The 16,812-nt window shown below is 41.9% G+C and overlaps 1 protein-coding gene across 3 annotated transcripts in view; it reads right to left on the bottom strand.

Annotated features, from left to right (window-relative positions):
* SNAP25 (synaptosome associated protein 25) overlaps positions 1–16,812 on the bottom strand; it is an 80,121-nt gene that overhangs the window by 42,971 nt on the left and 20,338 nt on the right. The window contains exon 1 of one of the 3 annotated variants that reach the window (XM_049699227.1): positions 15,468–15,576. The exons of the other annotated variants lie outside the window; for them this stretch is intronic. The gene's annotated coding sequence lies outside the window, so the exon portion shown is untranslated. Of the gene's footprint in view, positions 1–15,467; positions 15,577–16,812 lie in introns of those variants that run through there. 3 annotated transcript variants of the gene reach the window in all.

The following is a 16,812-nucleotide window of genomic DNA, read 5'->3' as shown; positions in this document are numbered from 1 at the left end:
ACTCTCATGAAATTATAGAGTGAACGTGTGTCAAAAATTTATTTAACTCATTAATGAGGGAACCAATTAGATGAAAAAGCTGGTTCACAGATAATTCGTATATAACGATGCTGGCTTGAGATTGCTAATTGGATACAGAGCTGGTTTATATCTTACAGGGCAGTAAAACTGTAACTTTTCTACTAGACAGAAATCATTTAAATCTCTAGCACACAATCTCCAAGTTAATGAACCGGTAACTTCACAGGGTCTGGAGCCTGATCAGAAGTTAATAGTAAGTCAAACAAAGAGAATCAAGTAATCCTTGGGTGGGTCCCTTAGACTTGTATCCACCCTTTTGCCTTATTTCTAAGTTTTGGATAATTTTTCTTAATGATAGAAATAATCGAAAGAGGTGAGTTTTGCCTTGGGCACTACGCCAGGAAATTTGTAGCAGCCACCAGATGCTTCTTTTGCTTTGGAAGGCTGAGTGCTTTCTCCTAGTGTGCTTCATAAAGAGGATTTAAAAAAAAAAAAAAGGTTCTCAAATCTGGGGTGGGCGGGGGAGCACATGAAAATCTCAAAATCTCCTGGGGAGCTTTAAAAAAATCCAGGTGCCCAGGCAACACCCCGGAGCAATTCACTGAGAATCTCTGAGAATGGATCCAGGCAGCAGGATACATTAAAGCTGTTGGGGTGATTCTAATTGCAGCAAGATTGAGAACCAGTGAACTACTTAGAGTCAGTATATACTGTGTATGCCTAAAATAAATTTATCTTTAATTTAGGATCATACCGATATATATTATCCTGTTTTTTCTTTTATTTAATTGTATTTTGAAAATTTTAATTAATCATTAAATGTTTCTCAAATACCATTTTAAAAGACTATACTGTGCTTCAGCATATAAATGTGTTATGATTTATTGGGCTTATTTCTGAACATTTAATGCTATTTTCTTTTTCTTTTCTCTTTTCTTTTTTTTTTTTTTTTGCCATTATAAGTTAGACTGCTATGGACATATTTATACAAAAACTTTATCTACTTCCTGGATTATTTTCTTATAATGGATTTCTGGGAGTGGATTTACAGGTCAAAAAAAAAAATTGTTTTAAAGACTTTCAAGACATATTACCCAAATTGCTTCCTGTAAAGTCTCATCAGTGTATACTTTTAAACGGATGAGTTCTTCAATTTTTCATTTACATAATATTTACATATTCTAATAACAGTCAAAAATTCATTTTCTTTTAGTCTTTCTCAATGGTTATTTTTAATTTAACTTTTTATTCTGGCTTAAATTTATGTTAGAGTGTATACAGAAACAGTTAAAACTCTAATTTCATATTTTTTCCAAACATCCTTTTTACAACATCCTTTGTGGAATAATTCATTCTTTTTCCATTAATTTATGTAAAATAAAATATGTAGGTGGGTTAACTGTGCTTTGTAATCGTTGATAGACTCATAGATACACATGCCAGTTTAAACTACTAACAAGCTATTTTGAGTGTATTCTTGCCTCAATTTTAACCATTACTATTTCTTAGAGATGTCTAGTTCTGATTTTAACTCTCACTCACTTAGAGAACTCTTAGTGTTGAAAAGCAACTCAGATCTCATCCTCCCTAAGATGGCTTTAATCTGTCTGCAAGCAGCTTGTAGCTTTGCCAATAAGAAGCCTGCCTAAATCCATCTGTTCTACTTTAAATATTCTCCCTCTGTAATATTGGTTATACCCTTGCATTATCTATGAAGAAAGACTTTTCTACACTATATCCCAGACTGACTTATTACCAATTCTGAATTTAGTGGGATCCATTTTCATATATTTTTGTTTGCATATATTTAATATTATTTCTGTAATAATTATAGCCTCATTCTTCTGTGCTTAATAGCCCTATTTACAGTCATTAAATGAAGGCTGAAGTTATCAAAGCCACGTCACACAAAAGAAAAGGAGGCCAGAATTTTAAATTATGCTCAAGAAAACAGAAACATATTCGATGACTGCAGGACACATATCTCTCCCTTCTATCCCTCAAGATTCCTCTATTAAATCGCAGGAAAGGTAGACTCGCCTACTCAGTTTTTTAATGAGCTGTGCTTCACTAGCTTTATTACTCTTTGTTAGCTTTGCTGAGTCTGAGAAACCTTCACTGTGCATCTCTTATTTCCAGGCGTTAAACAGACCCCTAGTGACTGTGGGTTGCAAAGAGGAACAGCTGACCTTGGTGGATTTCCATAACCCTGAGAAGGCAGAGGAAGTTGTATGTGTGTTAATTGTATGCTACCGTTCCAGAAACTGAGAATAGCTTACCCTGACTCATTCACCCTCTCCCACCCAGCCTCTGTCTTGATCAAGGAGTTATTTGCTCCTCTGAAACACACACACAAGATGTTGGACAAGAATTAAAGGTGTTGTCTGTGGCCAGGGGAGCAAGTATCACTTAGAAGTGCTTCCCAGCACCAAAGAGTCCATGTGAGACCACCGAACTTTTGGAAACCTGGCAGGTTGGTAGACCCTTAGCTGGCAGATGGCTGGACCGAGGAGTCCCACTGAGTCTCAGCAATCTTCTTACTTCAAATGAAGAAGCAGTTGGAAGCCCAGACCCCCTGCTGTGGCTGAGCTGAAGGAGGAAGTTGAGCAAACTTTCCTGAGGTCAGTGAGGTGCAGAGCAGGCTGTACCTGTTTGGGGAGAAGTTCCTGAGGCTCTGAGACTACCCAGTGCATGAGAAAAAGTTTCCAGTGACACAGGCCTGACTAGAAGGCATCTTGCCTTGGGGACACGATGTTCTCCCTTGGAGGATTCTGAATGCTGCTTTCTTCACCCACTGCGAGCCCCGAGCCTACCTATCCTACTTCTCCTCCTGCCCCCAGAGTGCTTACAAAACAAGTAGCTCAGGGTGGGGCCAGTTGCTCAAAGCAAGCCCTGGCTTTGTGGGAACTTCAAGGTTGGAGCCTCCTCTTTTGGGGCTCCACAAGTTCTAGGCAGAGAGACACTTTTAGAGTTAAGAGTAAGGAGAAAAGGAGGTGGTCCTAGACTGCCTCCTCCCAGGAGCCAGCCCTAAGCCAAGAATCTGTGTGCCAGAACCTGGTTTACTGGGGGAAGTGCCTCAGCAGAGACCAGGGAGGGAATAGAGGAAGTAGACTGAGGAAGGGGAAGAAGGTAATCAAGACAAGATCATCCCACAGGGAGCCCTGGAGTGTAAGACGTACCTTAGAGTATGTGCTACCTCAAGGCCACGGAGCTGGGATTTTGGACTTCCACACCAGTCAATTATGGGTGAAAGCCACTGAGTAGGCCAGTGGCACAGAGGTCCCCCAGGTATTTCTGAAACTCTATTCAGGGGAGGCAGTCCTTAAGGGGTTACACACAGGCAACCCTTTGCATGGATGGAGTCGTAGGCTGTCTGTAGCAGCAAAACCTGCAGACTCTGGGCAAAAGGCTGGTGCAAGGGATCCAATGAGATCTTATGGTGGCCCCACAGTGCCTGCTATAGGAGCCTCTGGGAACACATCTTCTTGCAGCTCTGGGTGGAGCGGTACCCCAGAACCAGAGGGAAGTCATCTTGCCAAAAGCAGGTGGTAAGACATCTGTGGGCTCTGTGGGAACATGAGGCACTTCCTGCTTAGGGAACCCTGCCAGTCAGCAGGGGGAAAGCCTGGCCAGGTCACCCTGAAACCTGCCTGGACGGGACCTTTGCACCGACAACACCTTTTCTCCAGTCCCAGGGGATGCGTGACAGGTAGGTCACAGAGCTTTTTGTGTCATTAGACTGTATGTGCAGCTGTCAGACAACTTCTGTTAGTAACACAAATACACCTTTGGAGTTATTATTGAATGACACCCCAAAGGGGAATTCTTCTGCATATACAAATTATGTATTCAGTCCTTATCATTCTGAGAAGTTCAACAACACTCATCAGCTCTGCTAAATGTCCAGGACCCTTGGCTTCTCAGCCATTCATTCAAAGGCCCTAATAATAAGGGAATGATCACTGAGCACTTAGTATCTGCCAAGCCCTATTTAGATCCAGGGTAGTAGTCCCAGCAACTCTGTGAGGTGGGTGCCTTTATTATCTCCATTTTACAGATAAGGAACCAAGGCACAGAGTGGTTGAGTGAATGGCCCAGTGTTCCCTAGCTGGTAAATGGCAGAGTTGAGATTTGAAGTCAGAGAGTCTGAGTCCAGAGTCTTTGCCCTTGACCACTGGGCTACAGCATGGTGGACCGACAACTCTGAGAGCTTATGAGTAGATTCTGGATGAGAAGAAGCCAGAATTCCACCACGATTTGGCTCAAGGCCCGGTAAGTCAATTCCACTTTAAAAGTTAGATCCTGCTCTGGCTCTCATCTGCTCTTCTTATAGTTTATAGCTGAGGAAAGAGAGATAAGGTAAAGGGAAGTGCTGTGGTCAAGATCACACAGTTCTTAGTATCCTTAGCACCTCATTCTTGGTCTGTAGCCTTTCCATTCACCTTATTGTCTTATTCAGATTCCTCAGCTATTTTCTTCCTCAGAAACAATAATTAAGAACAGTGAACATTCACTAGGTCCTCAATATAATATGTACCAGGTGTTTTGCTAAGCGTTCCACATGCATTATTTTCTTTAATCCTAGTTATATGCCTATGACATAGGAGGCTATTTTTATCTTCATTTTTTTCAGACGGAGAGCCTGAGACTTAGGGAGGTTTAAATATTTTGGCCAAGGTCACACAACTAGCAGGCGACCAAAACCTAAATTCCTTTTATTCGAGAATCAGTTGCTATAATTATTTTCAAGAAAAATTATCCAAAACTTGGAAATAAAGCAAAAGGATGATCACATCCTTTTATGTCACACTGAGGAATTGTCTAATTGGCTCATGCAATGAGTATCTAATTTTCTAGGGGAATGTGCCTTCGTTTGGCTTTCTATTTTTTCTCTTTCTCTTTTAACAGCTGTATTGAGGCATAATTGATATACAATAAATACATATATTTAAAGTGTACAGTCTGATCCACTTTAATGTCATATGTACATTGCCTGTGAAACCAGCACCATGATCAAGGTAATAAATATACCCATCACCCCCAAAAGTTTTTACTATTTTCTCTTAATTAGAGACCAGACTACCAAATGAAATAGTACTTTATAGAAAATTGAGCAAGTGACTTTTGTCCAGTAGAGATGCAAATGATTCCTCTTTGATAGAAAAGTTAACCCCAAGTGTTATAGTTTTATTGCCCTATAAGACATTAATCAGTTTCATACTTAACTGAACGAATTTATTCTAACATTCCTTTCCTGACTGTTTATATAAATCTTTGTTCCTCAAATGCTCTGTGAATGAGCTTTCCCAGACTACTGGTTCTCTCACTAATGACATAAAGGAACTTTTGACATATTCTCACTATACATTGATAGGAGAGTCATGGTTTAACTCTTTGGACATTGCACTTTGCCACTACTGAGTTAGCATATGTGTGTCTCAGAATGTGTCAATGTATTCCTATATCCTCAGGCTCTTCCAGAGAGCAAATCAAGGCACATATTTTCTTATCCACCTAAGGATGGTAGAACTCTAGATGGTTCTAGATGGTCATGTCAGCCAAGGCAGAAAGCAAGCTTATGATCCTCACTCATTCCTATTTGGTGTGTGCTGGCGGAGTGCCTGGCAAACACAAGTGTACAGAGAATTTGTGCCTTGAATCTCTCCAGGTTCCTCTTCTTTCCATTTCCGGAGGTTTGAGATTTCTTTTTCTGTAGCTGCACAAATATCTAAAATTTCCATAAATTCACTTTCTAGGAGGCAGGTATTACAGGCGAAAGGGCTTTTCTGGGTCCACAGTTCACTAGAACCTCAAGGGGATGTGATGAGAAATGAACGATTTCATGAATAACAAAAAGGAAACACAAAAGCCACCCAGGAAAGGTTGGCCTGTTTTAATCACAAGTGCAAACATGGCTCCCTTCAAATAGATTTATGTGTTCCTTTCCAGAGGTAGCAGCAGGTTTGTTTAACATTTTCTGAGGAATCAGATCTCATGCTTATTAATCATTGCTCCCTCAGGAGCAAACCTGATGAACATGCTTACCTACCTACTTACTTTTACTGTAATCCTCCAAACCCCTGTGATCTCATTTGCCATAATATCACCTCTCAACCCTGCTCTGCCTCCTTTATCTGGCCAGCTTCTACCCAGCCTTCTTAATTTAGCACAAGTGGCATCTCCTGGAGGAGGCTGGTGGCTTGGCCAAGGCCCCCTCTGGACTCCTGTGTGCTCTTAGGTGTCCTGTCCTAGTATTTCTCACTTCATGCTACATTGGTCTCTTTATGTTACCTACATCTCCCACTATCCTGTTACGGGTCTTCAAAAGCTACCCTTTTAGTCCTAGTGGCTAGCACACAAAACACATCAAGTGACTTTTTGAGGACAAGGATCAGAGCTCACACGTTTTTTTGATGTGGACCTTTTTTTTTTTTTTAGTTTTTATTGAATTTGTTACAATATTGCTTCTGTTTTTTATGTTTTTGGGTTTTTGGCCCCAAGGCACGTGAGATTCTAGCTCCCTGACCCGGGATCGAACCCGCACCCCCTGCATTGGAAGGCGAAGTCTTAACCACTCACTGGACCACCAGGGAAGTCCCGGAGCTCACACTTCTTTGTAACAGTTTTTGTTTGACTTGATGCTGGGCTCTCAAACATGAGTAGACACTCACATACATGTTGCTTGTTTCCTGCAGTTTTTTTGGTACCAATCTTCCTTTGAGCATTGAAGGCAATATGTCCTCAATTAATTTGGGCATTTATTGGACAGTCCAATGAACAATTTAAGAAATCACAAACATACACACACACTATCTGACATCAGAATCATAGAAGGTAGAGGGAAGTATTAGGGGAACATGTTAAGACTTCCCTTTCCAAATGACACAGAGACAGCTCTTGGCAATTGGGTGTCACTTTTGTGGGGCCTGACTAATGAGCCCAGAAAATGTAGCCCCAGTGCTGTTTACCAGGGACTCTGGTTCTAATGGAACCAGATGGAAGGCCATCAAAATCCCCCAAACATGAAATCATGAAGCTATACCTTACATAGCTTACACCCTTCTTCTCACTTAGACTCAGCTAGCTCTTTCAGAAATTCCCTGGACACCAGAACCAGCTCTATTTCAAAACAGTTTTTGTGAACTTTGGTTAAAAAATAAGTTAAAAATAATTGGATTCCTGAAGAAAATGAGTTCCCTAATTAAGAAAATATCATTTTAAAATGTAACTATAGAATCAGAAATCTTGAAAAGTTCTTGAACGTTGAGGTCAGTTGGTTTTTTTTTTTGTTGTTTTTTTTTTTGAAGGATGTTGGCTAAAGGAGTGCAAGTTGGAATGGGGTCCAGGACCAGCAGCATCAGCAGCCCTAGGGAACTCACTGGGAATACAGATTCATGAGCTCCACCCTAAGCCAGCTGAATTGGAGCCCCTAAGGGTGCAGCTCAGGAATTTATGTTTTGCCAAGCTCTCCAGGTGATCCTGATGGTCACTAGAGGTGCTGACTTAAAACTCTCCAGAGGGTCAGCTGTCCTCCTTGGGAAGCAAATCAATCCATTCTGCAGGGTTCTCAGTAGACCGGGGCTTCTAAAAAGGTAGCTGCATCAAAATCACTAGGAGAGTTTGTTAAAACACCGATTCCTGGACTTCAACCCTGGGGATTCTAGTTCAGTAGGTTTGGGGTGGGGCTTCTGAAGTTCCATTTCTATCAAGCTGCACAGTGGTTCTGCTGGTCCATGGACCACACTTTGAGAAGCAAAGACAGACATCCAGAGAGTAATGAGCTGATCATACATGGCTACAAAAGCTGTACTCCATGTAGTCAGGACATCATGAAGCCTTGGCAATCACGAGGAGGTTTTTGTTTTTTCCCTGTAAGAAACTCAGCGGAATATTACTGGGCTCTTTGCTGTTTAAAAATAGCATAGAAGACTTGGGAGCAGGCTCCTTTCTGTATCTTCAAAAGGCAACATCTTTGTGCAATGTTTTCCTTTCATATCTTTTTTGATGAGGACAGTCACATCAGTACTTAGAGGCTGCTGGGACAGGGCTCATAACACTACCCAACCCAGGGCTTCCCAGCTGAGCCCCTCACCAAGGAAAGGAATAAATGAATGAAGAAGTAATGACTACAACCTCCACATCTAACTGTAATGCCTGTTATCAGAGAGCCTGCATCTGAGTTCAGAACTGTCTCATTGAGCACCATAACCTCACCAGAAGAAAAGCATGGGCTATAAAATGAGGTGAAAATTACCCCTGCTTATTATTTTCAATGAGCGTAAACTGGAAAAGGGGTATAACATAGAACTGGCCAACTGTGTGTCCATTCACTGAACCTCTCTGAACTTCCATCCTTTCATCTGTGAAGCAGCATTAACAGTACATACCTCAATGTTGCTGTGAACAGAGCTTGTGGACCAATGTGGTTCATGGACCAGTGGCATCAACATCACCTGGAGTCTGCTAGAAATGAAAATTCTTAAGCCCCACCCCAGGCCAACTGAATCATAATATCTGGAGCGGGGTCTCAGCAATCTGTGTTTTAACAAGTCCTCCAGGGGATTCTGATACACACTGCACACTAAAGTTCGAGTAACACTGGATATGAAGACCAACAGTAGATTCTCATGGTCAAGACTAGCTAAGGAGTGAGGTTGCACTGCTGCAAATGCTGGCTCTACTGCTTGCTGTGTGATCTCAGGCAAGATGTTTAACCTCTCTGTGCCTCATTTTCCTCATTTTAAAGTGGATTATTGTTGTAAGGATTAAATGAAGTAACACAGGTAAAGCAGTTAGCAAAAGGGCTGACACATAGGGCTCAACAAATGGTATTACTGCATATTTAAGTATAGATAGAAGCAAGGCCAATGTTATACCATATATATAGTATAATAATTATTTATAATTATTGCTTCTGGACCATGAGGTCATTGTTGACTTACTTTTTTATACTTTCCTTCACACTTTTTCTACAATTTATATGAATTCTTTTTTAAACATCTTTATTGGAGTATAATTGCTTTACCGTGGTGTGTTCGTTTCTGCTTTATAACAAAGTGAATCAGCTATACATATACATATATCCTCATATCTCCTCCCTCTTGCGTCTCCCCCCCACCCTCCCTATCCCACTCCTCTAGGTGGTCACAAAGCACTGAGCTGATCTCCCTGTGCTGTGTGGCTGCTTCCCACTAGCTATCTATTTTACATTTGGTAGTGTATATACGTCAGTGCCACTCTCTCGCACCATCCCAGCTTACCCTCTCCCCCACCCCTGTCCTCAAGTCTATTCTCTACATCTGCATCTTTATTCCTGTCCTGTCCCTAGGTTCTTCATAACCATTTTTTTTTTAGATTCCATATATATGTGTTAGCATATGGTATTTGTTTTTCTCTTTTTGACTTCACTTTGTAAGACAGACTCTAGGTCCATCCACCTCACTACAAATAACTCAATTTCATTTCTTTTTATGGCTGAGTAATATTCCATTGTATATATGTGCCACATCTTCTTTATCCATTCATCTGTCGATGGACACTTAGATTGCTTCCGTGTCCTGGCTATTGTAAATAGAGCTGCAATGAACATTGTGGCACATGACTCTTTTTGAATTATGGTTTTCTAAGGGTATATGCCCAGTAGTGAGATTGCTGGGTTGTACGGTAGAACCTCCATACTGTTTTCCATAGAGGCTCTATCAATTTACATTCCTACCAACAGTGCAAGTGGGTTCCCTTTTCTCCACACCCTCTCCAGCATTTATTGTTTCTAGATTTTTTGAGGATGGCCATTCTGACTGGTGTGAGGTGATACCTCATTGTAGTTTTGATTTGCATGTCTCTAATGATTAGTGATGTTGAGCATCCTTTCATGTGTTTGTTGGCAATCTGTATATCTTCTTTGGAGAAATGTCTATTTAGGTCTTTTGCCCATTTTTGGATTGGGTTGTTTGTTTTTTTGATATTGAGGTGCATGAGCTGCTTGTAAATTTTGGAGATTAATCCTCTGTCAGTTGCTTCATTTGCAAATATTTTCTCCCATTCTGAGGATTATCTTTTCATCTTGTTCCTTTGCTGTGCAAAAGCCTTTAAGTTTCATTAGGTCCCATTTGTTTATTTTTGTTTTTATTTCCACTTCTCTAGGAGGTGGGTCAAAAAGGATCTTGCTGTGATTTATGCCATAGAGTGTTCTGTCTATGTTTTCCTCTAAGAGTTTTATAGTGTCTGGCCTTACTGAATTGTTTTTATAACCAGAAGAAACACTATAACAATGATGTACATAAAGAAGGGAAAGTGTTAATAGCTGAGTTGGATGAGTTATTGGGTTGGCTATGGAATATCATATGGGTCCTCTTGGGTCTCCCTCCATTCATGCCTTATTCTTAGAGCCAAGCATATCTTTTATTGGCTTCTGTACATACATGTGTGAGTTTGATCATTCCTATGCAATCAATCAGGAAGAAAAACCTCTTAGGCCTCATTACCCATGGGCCTGGGCTCCAGATGATTGATTGGACTGAGGTGATTTCTATACCTGATGGATCATAAGACAGACCATCTGGAACAGAGATAAGTCATCTCAGCTAAGGTCACTCTAACTAGCCCCCAGCTGACCTAGCAACTGACCACAGATTGAGCCTAACCAAGATGAGAAACACTGCCCAGCTGAACTCAGTCCAAATTACTGACTTAGAATCATAAGCTAAATAAATGAGTACTATTGAAGCCACTAAGTTGGGGGGGGTTACTTGTTACCCAGGATAAGCTAACTGATACACTGGGTATACGTCAAGAGTTTGCTATTATGCCATCATCCTCTTCTTCCCTCAATATCCAGCAGTCAAATTTCTTTTTACTCTTTTATGTTAAGAGTTTTACAGACAGTGGGACTATCAGGATAAGTAAGCAGCAGGCAGCAAGTAGAGCGGAAATAAAGCAGGATCGAAAGACACATCCGTAATGGAAGGTGCTGTCTTCACGTCCTTTAATAAAAGAAAATAGGCCAAGAGGAAAAAAAGAAGCCTGACTTAATATAAATTTTTCACATGGCATCTCAGGAATAACCAGCCAGTCTATTCTTAGTCTTTTCCTCTATTGAAGCTGAAATTTATTTCCACTTTAATGTCTATCTTGGTCTGAAAGGCAATACTGAAGTTATGGGCCAGGACAGGAAGAATGGAGTTGGGAAAATAGTGTTGGCATCTCATTTCTTTCAGGAGCCTGAAAACAAATCAATGTAGGGCTGGACCCAGATGTTACCACCAATCTATCTCTTTACTGCTCTGCTGATGGCCATTAATTAATGAGACCTCAGGTGCAGCATTCTGGGCAGAACTAGGGTGTCCTCTGCAGCTTCACCCATCCTTTAGGGAGTAAGAAATCTCCTTGCTTACCTGTTGAGAAATTGCCTATTCTGTTCTAACTTTTGGGTCATATTGATTTTAATTAGATGAATTTGGCCATCTTAAGTGCCTGGAAACACCACAGTTGACACATAGTTAACTCACCGCATGCCAGGTAGTGTCTGACCTCTTTGTGTGTGATAATCTCCACAACAACCCCATTATCATTTCTCTACCTTATACATGAAGAAACTGAGGAATAGGAAGGTTAAATAGCTTCCCTCAAATCTGAGGCTGGAGCACCCACCATTAATGCTTATGTTAGATCTCAGCCAGATGACAGGACAGTGCCTAGGATATAGATGTTCAATAAATACTGTGTCTGACTGACCATGTGAGCCCTAACAGAGATGTTGTACTGGGTGCTGGCAAGCGCTCCTAGAGAGTGACTATTAGTGACGGGTACTGATTAATTCTCCCCTTTTATCCCTACTTTTCCCTTTATAGGGCCACTCTTAGCATATCTATTCTTTATGGATTTTGAGGGGCCTATGAAATTCTTTATGGCTTAAAAGGTGGTGATTTGGTAGGAAGTTCAGGAGACTTGTCTGGAAAGTGAGATTTCCCAGCAAGGACACTGTTTTCACTCGGGTTCTGTGTGTGCTGTGGATGACAGCTGGGGTAGTGGTGGAGATTCTGGGCATGGTGGATAGCAAAAGCACCAGCCCCCTACACACATCTGCCATTGTCAAGGTGGCTTGCCTCTTTCCTTTCTTCTCTATGTTTTAGCCAAACGTCAACATTTCTTGGGCTCAGCTGATCGTTCAGTCTTCACTGATAAGGAGAACCCTCCAAGTACAATTTGCTCCCCTCTCAATAAATTGGTCAGCCCCTTTCATCTCTTTCTTTCCACCTTCTGTCCCCACCCCACAAACACATACAAATGTGCATGGAACACACCCCCCACCACCATACTTTCTTTTGCTCTCAACCAGGAAAATTCAATGTGAGACTCTATCTTTGAAATACAACCACTCAGAATCAGCTCAGAGTCAACATGGCCCCAGTGAAACCCCTGGAGTTCTGAGTTTTCCCAGCAGGCTTCAGACAGAAGTGGAGTCAACATAGTCAAGCATAAGATGAATTCCAATGAGCTCCACTAAATAATGCCAAACTCGAGGACACTAGTTACCTGGGCTGAAGGACATACAGTTTTGAAGTCTCAGGTGTCAGTAAAGGTGTGTTTAAAATTTCAGTCATGATGTGAATTAACATACTTTATTCCCTGCCAATTTTGGAAGCAGAAAGATGATTTTATATGGGGACAAGACAGGACAAGGGAAAGGACATAGCTTATAATTTACATGTGCTCTTGAGGTTTCAAATATGGCTGCAGTGGTAAAAAAGCAAGCCACAGCACTTCATCATGAGTCTGTTTAATTATAAATTCATTTAAAAACACATATCAAGCACCTGCTGTGCGGGAATTGTCAGTGTGAGTGTGTGAAAGATGAATAAGATAGCATTCCTGCCGCCAAGAAGTTTGTAGCTGAGTTCAGGTGCAGGAATATGGATCTAGAGACATACCCAGGCCGTGGACCTGGCAATACTTTGAAACCCACACTGACCAGAAAATAGTACTTATTTTTGACTCCCAAATGTAAATTAATGTTCATTCTCCCGAAACATAATTTAATAGCTAATCTAAGTCTTCTTCCTTCGCATTACCAAACTCCTGACATAAAAATGAAGGAGGACAGATTGATTCTCTTAAGCGTGGAAGACAAAGCACAAGGATCTGTTTTGAATGGTCCAGATTCTTTTATACTGACCACCAGTATGAGTTATGGAAAGCGTCGTCTTCCCCACTCCTATCTCCCTAAAATCAAAGACCTACTGAATTTTCCGAAGGGCACATTCAAGAATTGAGAAAGCAAGTAAGAAGGTAAGAAAGCAAGAGAGAAGGAGACTTCCTGTGAAAAGGATACTTAATGTCGGATGGCTTTTGGGGGAGCCAAATCTTTCCATACATCCCTGATCTCCTTCCCCTAACCTAACCCCCAACACCCTTCTCTTGCCTGGTATAAATTTACCCAAGATTTCACAGATGCTTTCCCTGATGGGGCTCCCTCCCCTGACCAGGCCCCGCCCCATTTTAAACAGTCTCCCAACACTCTATAATTTTGTTTGTACCATTTAGCGTAGTGTAGCGGTTGCAAGTATGGACTCCAAAATGGGATTTCTTCAGTTGACATCCTGCCTCTGCCACTTTCTGGCTGTGTGCCTTTAGGCAAGCTGCTTAACCTCACTGTGCCTCAGTTTCCTTATCTGTAAAATGGGGCTAAGAGTAGTTCCTACCTCATAGGCTTTTTATGAAGACTAAACGAGTTAATATTTATGAAAATGATGAGAACAGTGCCTGGCATATAGTAAGTGCTAAATAAGTGTTCATTTAATAAATAAACATAGTGGAATGAGTTGTTTAATATGTTCCTTTCAAATATAAGTTCCAACTTATTGTTTTATGTCACTGAGGTGAATTATTGTGGCACTAGATGTCTGATGCACAAGACTGGAGTAAGGAAGGCATTACTATCCACTATTATTACTACTGTTGGTACCTAACGTTTATGGACTGTTTGCTCCGTGTCTGGCACTGTAGTCAAAACTTTATAGGCATTGTCTAATGTAATCTTTACAAGTCTTAGAAATAGATACTCTATTGATACTCATTCCTCAGATGAGGAAAAGGATGCTCAGAAGGGACTAAACAATCTGCCCAAGGTAACAGCCAGGAAGTGCTGATTCAATCCCAGGAGATTTGAGGAGCATTCCAAGTTCTGGATCATTTGAGGAGTTCGCACGATAGTGACTGGGAACTAAGGCAAAGAGATGGGGACAGTATGATGGCCATGGAAATGTGTCTTTCAGATTTTTGCCTGTAGGTGGGGTTTGAGTACCACCTCCACCCCCGCCCCCACACACACCCCTTGAGGGTGGGCTAGACTCAGTGACACATTTCCAAAGATAAGAGTATGGAAAGGGAAAAATAGTAACTCTACAGGGGAAAGACTTGGCAAGCACTACCTTGGGCAAGTAGTATAATATCACCAGTGATGTAATATGGATTTGCTGTCCCCCCTGACATAAGGTGATGAATAGGACACTTCACTTCTGCCATATTCTTTCCCAAAACCTATAACTCGAGTCTAACGGTAAGAACAACAGCAGACAAACCCAGATTGTGGGACATTCTACAGGGTGCAGGGCACTACTCCTCGAGACGGTCAAGGTCATAAAAAACAAAGAAAGATGGAGAAATGTCATAGATCATAGGAGACAGGGAGAAATAACAACTAAATGCAATGTGGTATCTGGACTAGATCCTGGACCAGGAAGAGAACATTAATGGAAAAGCTGGTAGGATCCAAATAATATCTGAAGTTTGATTAATAGTAATGTCAGTTTCTTAGTTGTGACAAATGTACCATGTGTTCAAATGTACAAATGTGAAAATGTAAGGTGTTAACAATGGGGGATATTGGGTGGGAGGTGTACTATCTTTGCAACTTTTCTGCAAACCTAAAATTATTCCTAAATAAAAAGTTTATTTATTTTTTATTCCTAAATTAAGAATGCCTCCAGAAATTGTGATTTGATTGGTCTAAGATATGGCCTGAGCTTTGGAATTTTTATAAGATCCATGGGGATTCTGATGTGCAGACAAGTTTAGGAAACCATTGATCCACATTCTTAAGAGCTCCTGAGTTGAGTGGTAAAGCCAGTTTCTTTTAAGTAAAGTCACAAGGGGCAGCTGCTTTAAGGTGGCTCTACCCCTGAGCCACTGAACCACGGTACAGTGGTTCTTTCTGGAACAGCACTCCTTGCAAATTTACTCTCACATTTATCCTCAGAAACAGGACCTTATCTCTTTGGTGGGACACTCTAATGTACTGGTTAGATTAATCCTAATCTCCTATTATGCTGGCTAAGTGGGTATTCAGACCTACCTTTGGAGAACCAAACTAAATGGAGTCACTATTGTCAGGGACAAAATGTACATGGTCAATACAGGCATATAAAGGAAATGTAAACTAGACTTACAGGAATTTACAGCTCTTCTCAGAAATCAGAAGAGGACACTAGCCAATCCTCAAACTCCAGGTCTGTTCATGCCAGCTCTGGATTTCCTTGTTCCCCTCACTCAGCTCCCCTGATCCAAATGAGAAAGAAGACCACTGGGCAACCAGTCAGCTGAAAAAGACAAATAACTTCCCTATGATCCCATAAAAATCCCTTAGTCTGTGAGCAACTCAGAACTCATTGCTCCCAGAGTCTTGAGTTTCCCAGTTTGCATGCAGGTCAAAGCCTTGCAATAAACTCATCCTTCTGCTTTGTTTTATTCAGCGGGCAGAGTTTGGTTTTTGACACCTTCTAGCATGCAAGGAATTTATTCCTGAGGAGCTGGGTGAATGAAACAGCCGTGAATCAGTTAAGTGCCTAGTGGGAGGTGACTATTTAAAGGTTTTTTGAAGAGGACCTGTGGGCAATGAGAGGCTTCTCCTGTAACAGACCTCCCAGGTTAGCTCATTTAATTTCTTTACATTTGGGTTCAGTGTTTTCTGGCAGCAGGGCGCTTCACAGACTAGTCATCTCCCTCCCTCACTAGAAGCGTAGTGGCTACCATAATGGATGCTGGAGGTGCCCTGCCCACATCCCAGTTACTCTTTGCTGGCAGGTGTACCAGTTTCCCAGATGCTGAGCTTGCTGTGGCTCACAGGTTACACCTGTCATTTCTCCTGAGCCCTGCTCTTGACTGACAGGGCCCACCTCCCCTGAGATGCCTGGCCGTTTCCAGGCTGCCCAGGGACTGACTGATACAGAGCTACCTCCTTGCCTCAAGGCAGGATGAACTGTGATGCAACCCACACTCCAGAGCTGAGGATCAGACTGCTAGTCCACAGCTGAGATGGCATCCTTGCCAGGCTCTTACCCCTGCCCCATCCTGTTCCTCTCGTGTTATTACAGGCTGACCTGAAAATCCTTTCTCACTGAATCACTTGCACTCGTATTCCACTACAACCAGGGAATCAGACTTACATCAGCCCGCATCCTGTTCCAGGCGGTGACTGAGGGGACAGTAGATAGGGTCCTCCAGTGGCCTCCCACTCCAAGGATGCTCACCAGCTGGCCATCCCTGTCTAGCTGGGAGCCCCTAGTAAGTCATGTCCTCTCACTGGGTCTCAATTTCTCCATCCACAGCTACCTCCTATTGGGCTCCCTGTTTCCGCTCTTGTTTCACCCCAATCCAGAGTGATGTTGGAAAAAGATAAGGCACATCACGTCAGTCCCCTTCATAGAACTCTCCAGAGGCTTCCAGTACTCCCCCACCAAAAGCCAGACCCCTCACCAGGCTGTGCAGTCCTCGCTGATCTGGCGCTTCCTAACT

This window comes from Orcinus orca, chromosome 16 (assembly GCF_937001465.1).
Source record: "Orcinus orca chromosome 16, mOrcOrc1.1, whole genome shotgun sequence".
Classification (NCBI taxonomy): Eukaryota; Metazoa; Chordata; class Mammalia; order Artiodactyla; family Delphinidae; genus Orcinus; species Orcinus orca.
This window is presented reverse-complemented; position numbering and strand designations above follow the sequence as displayed.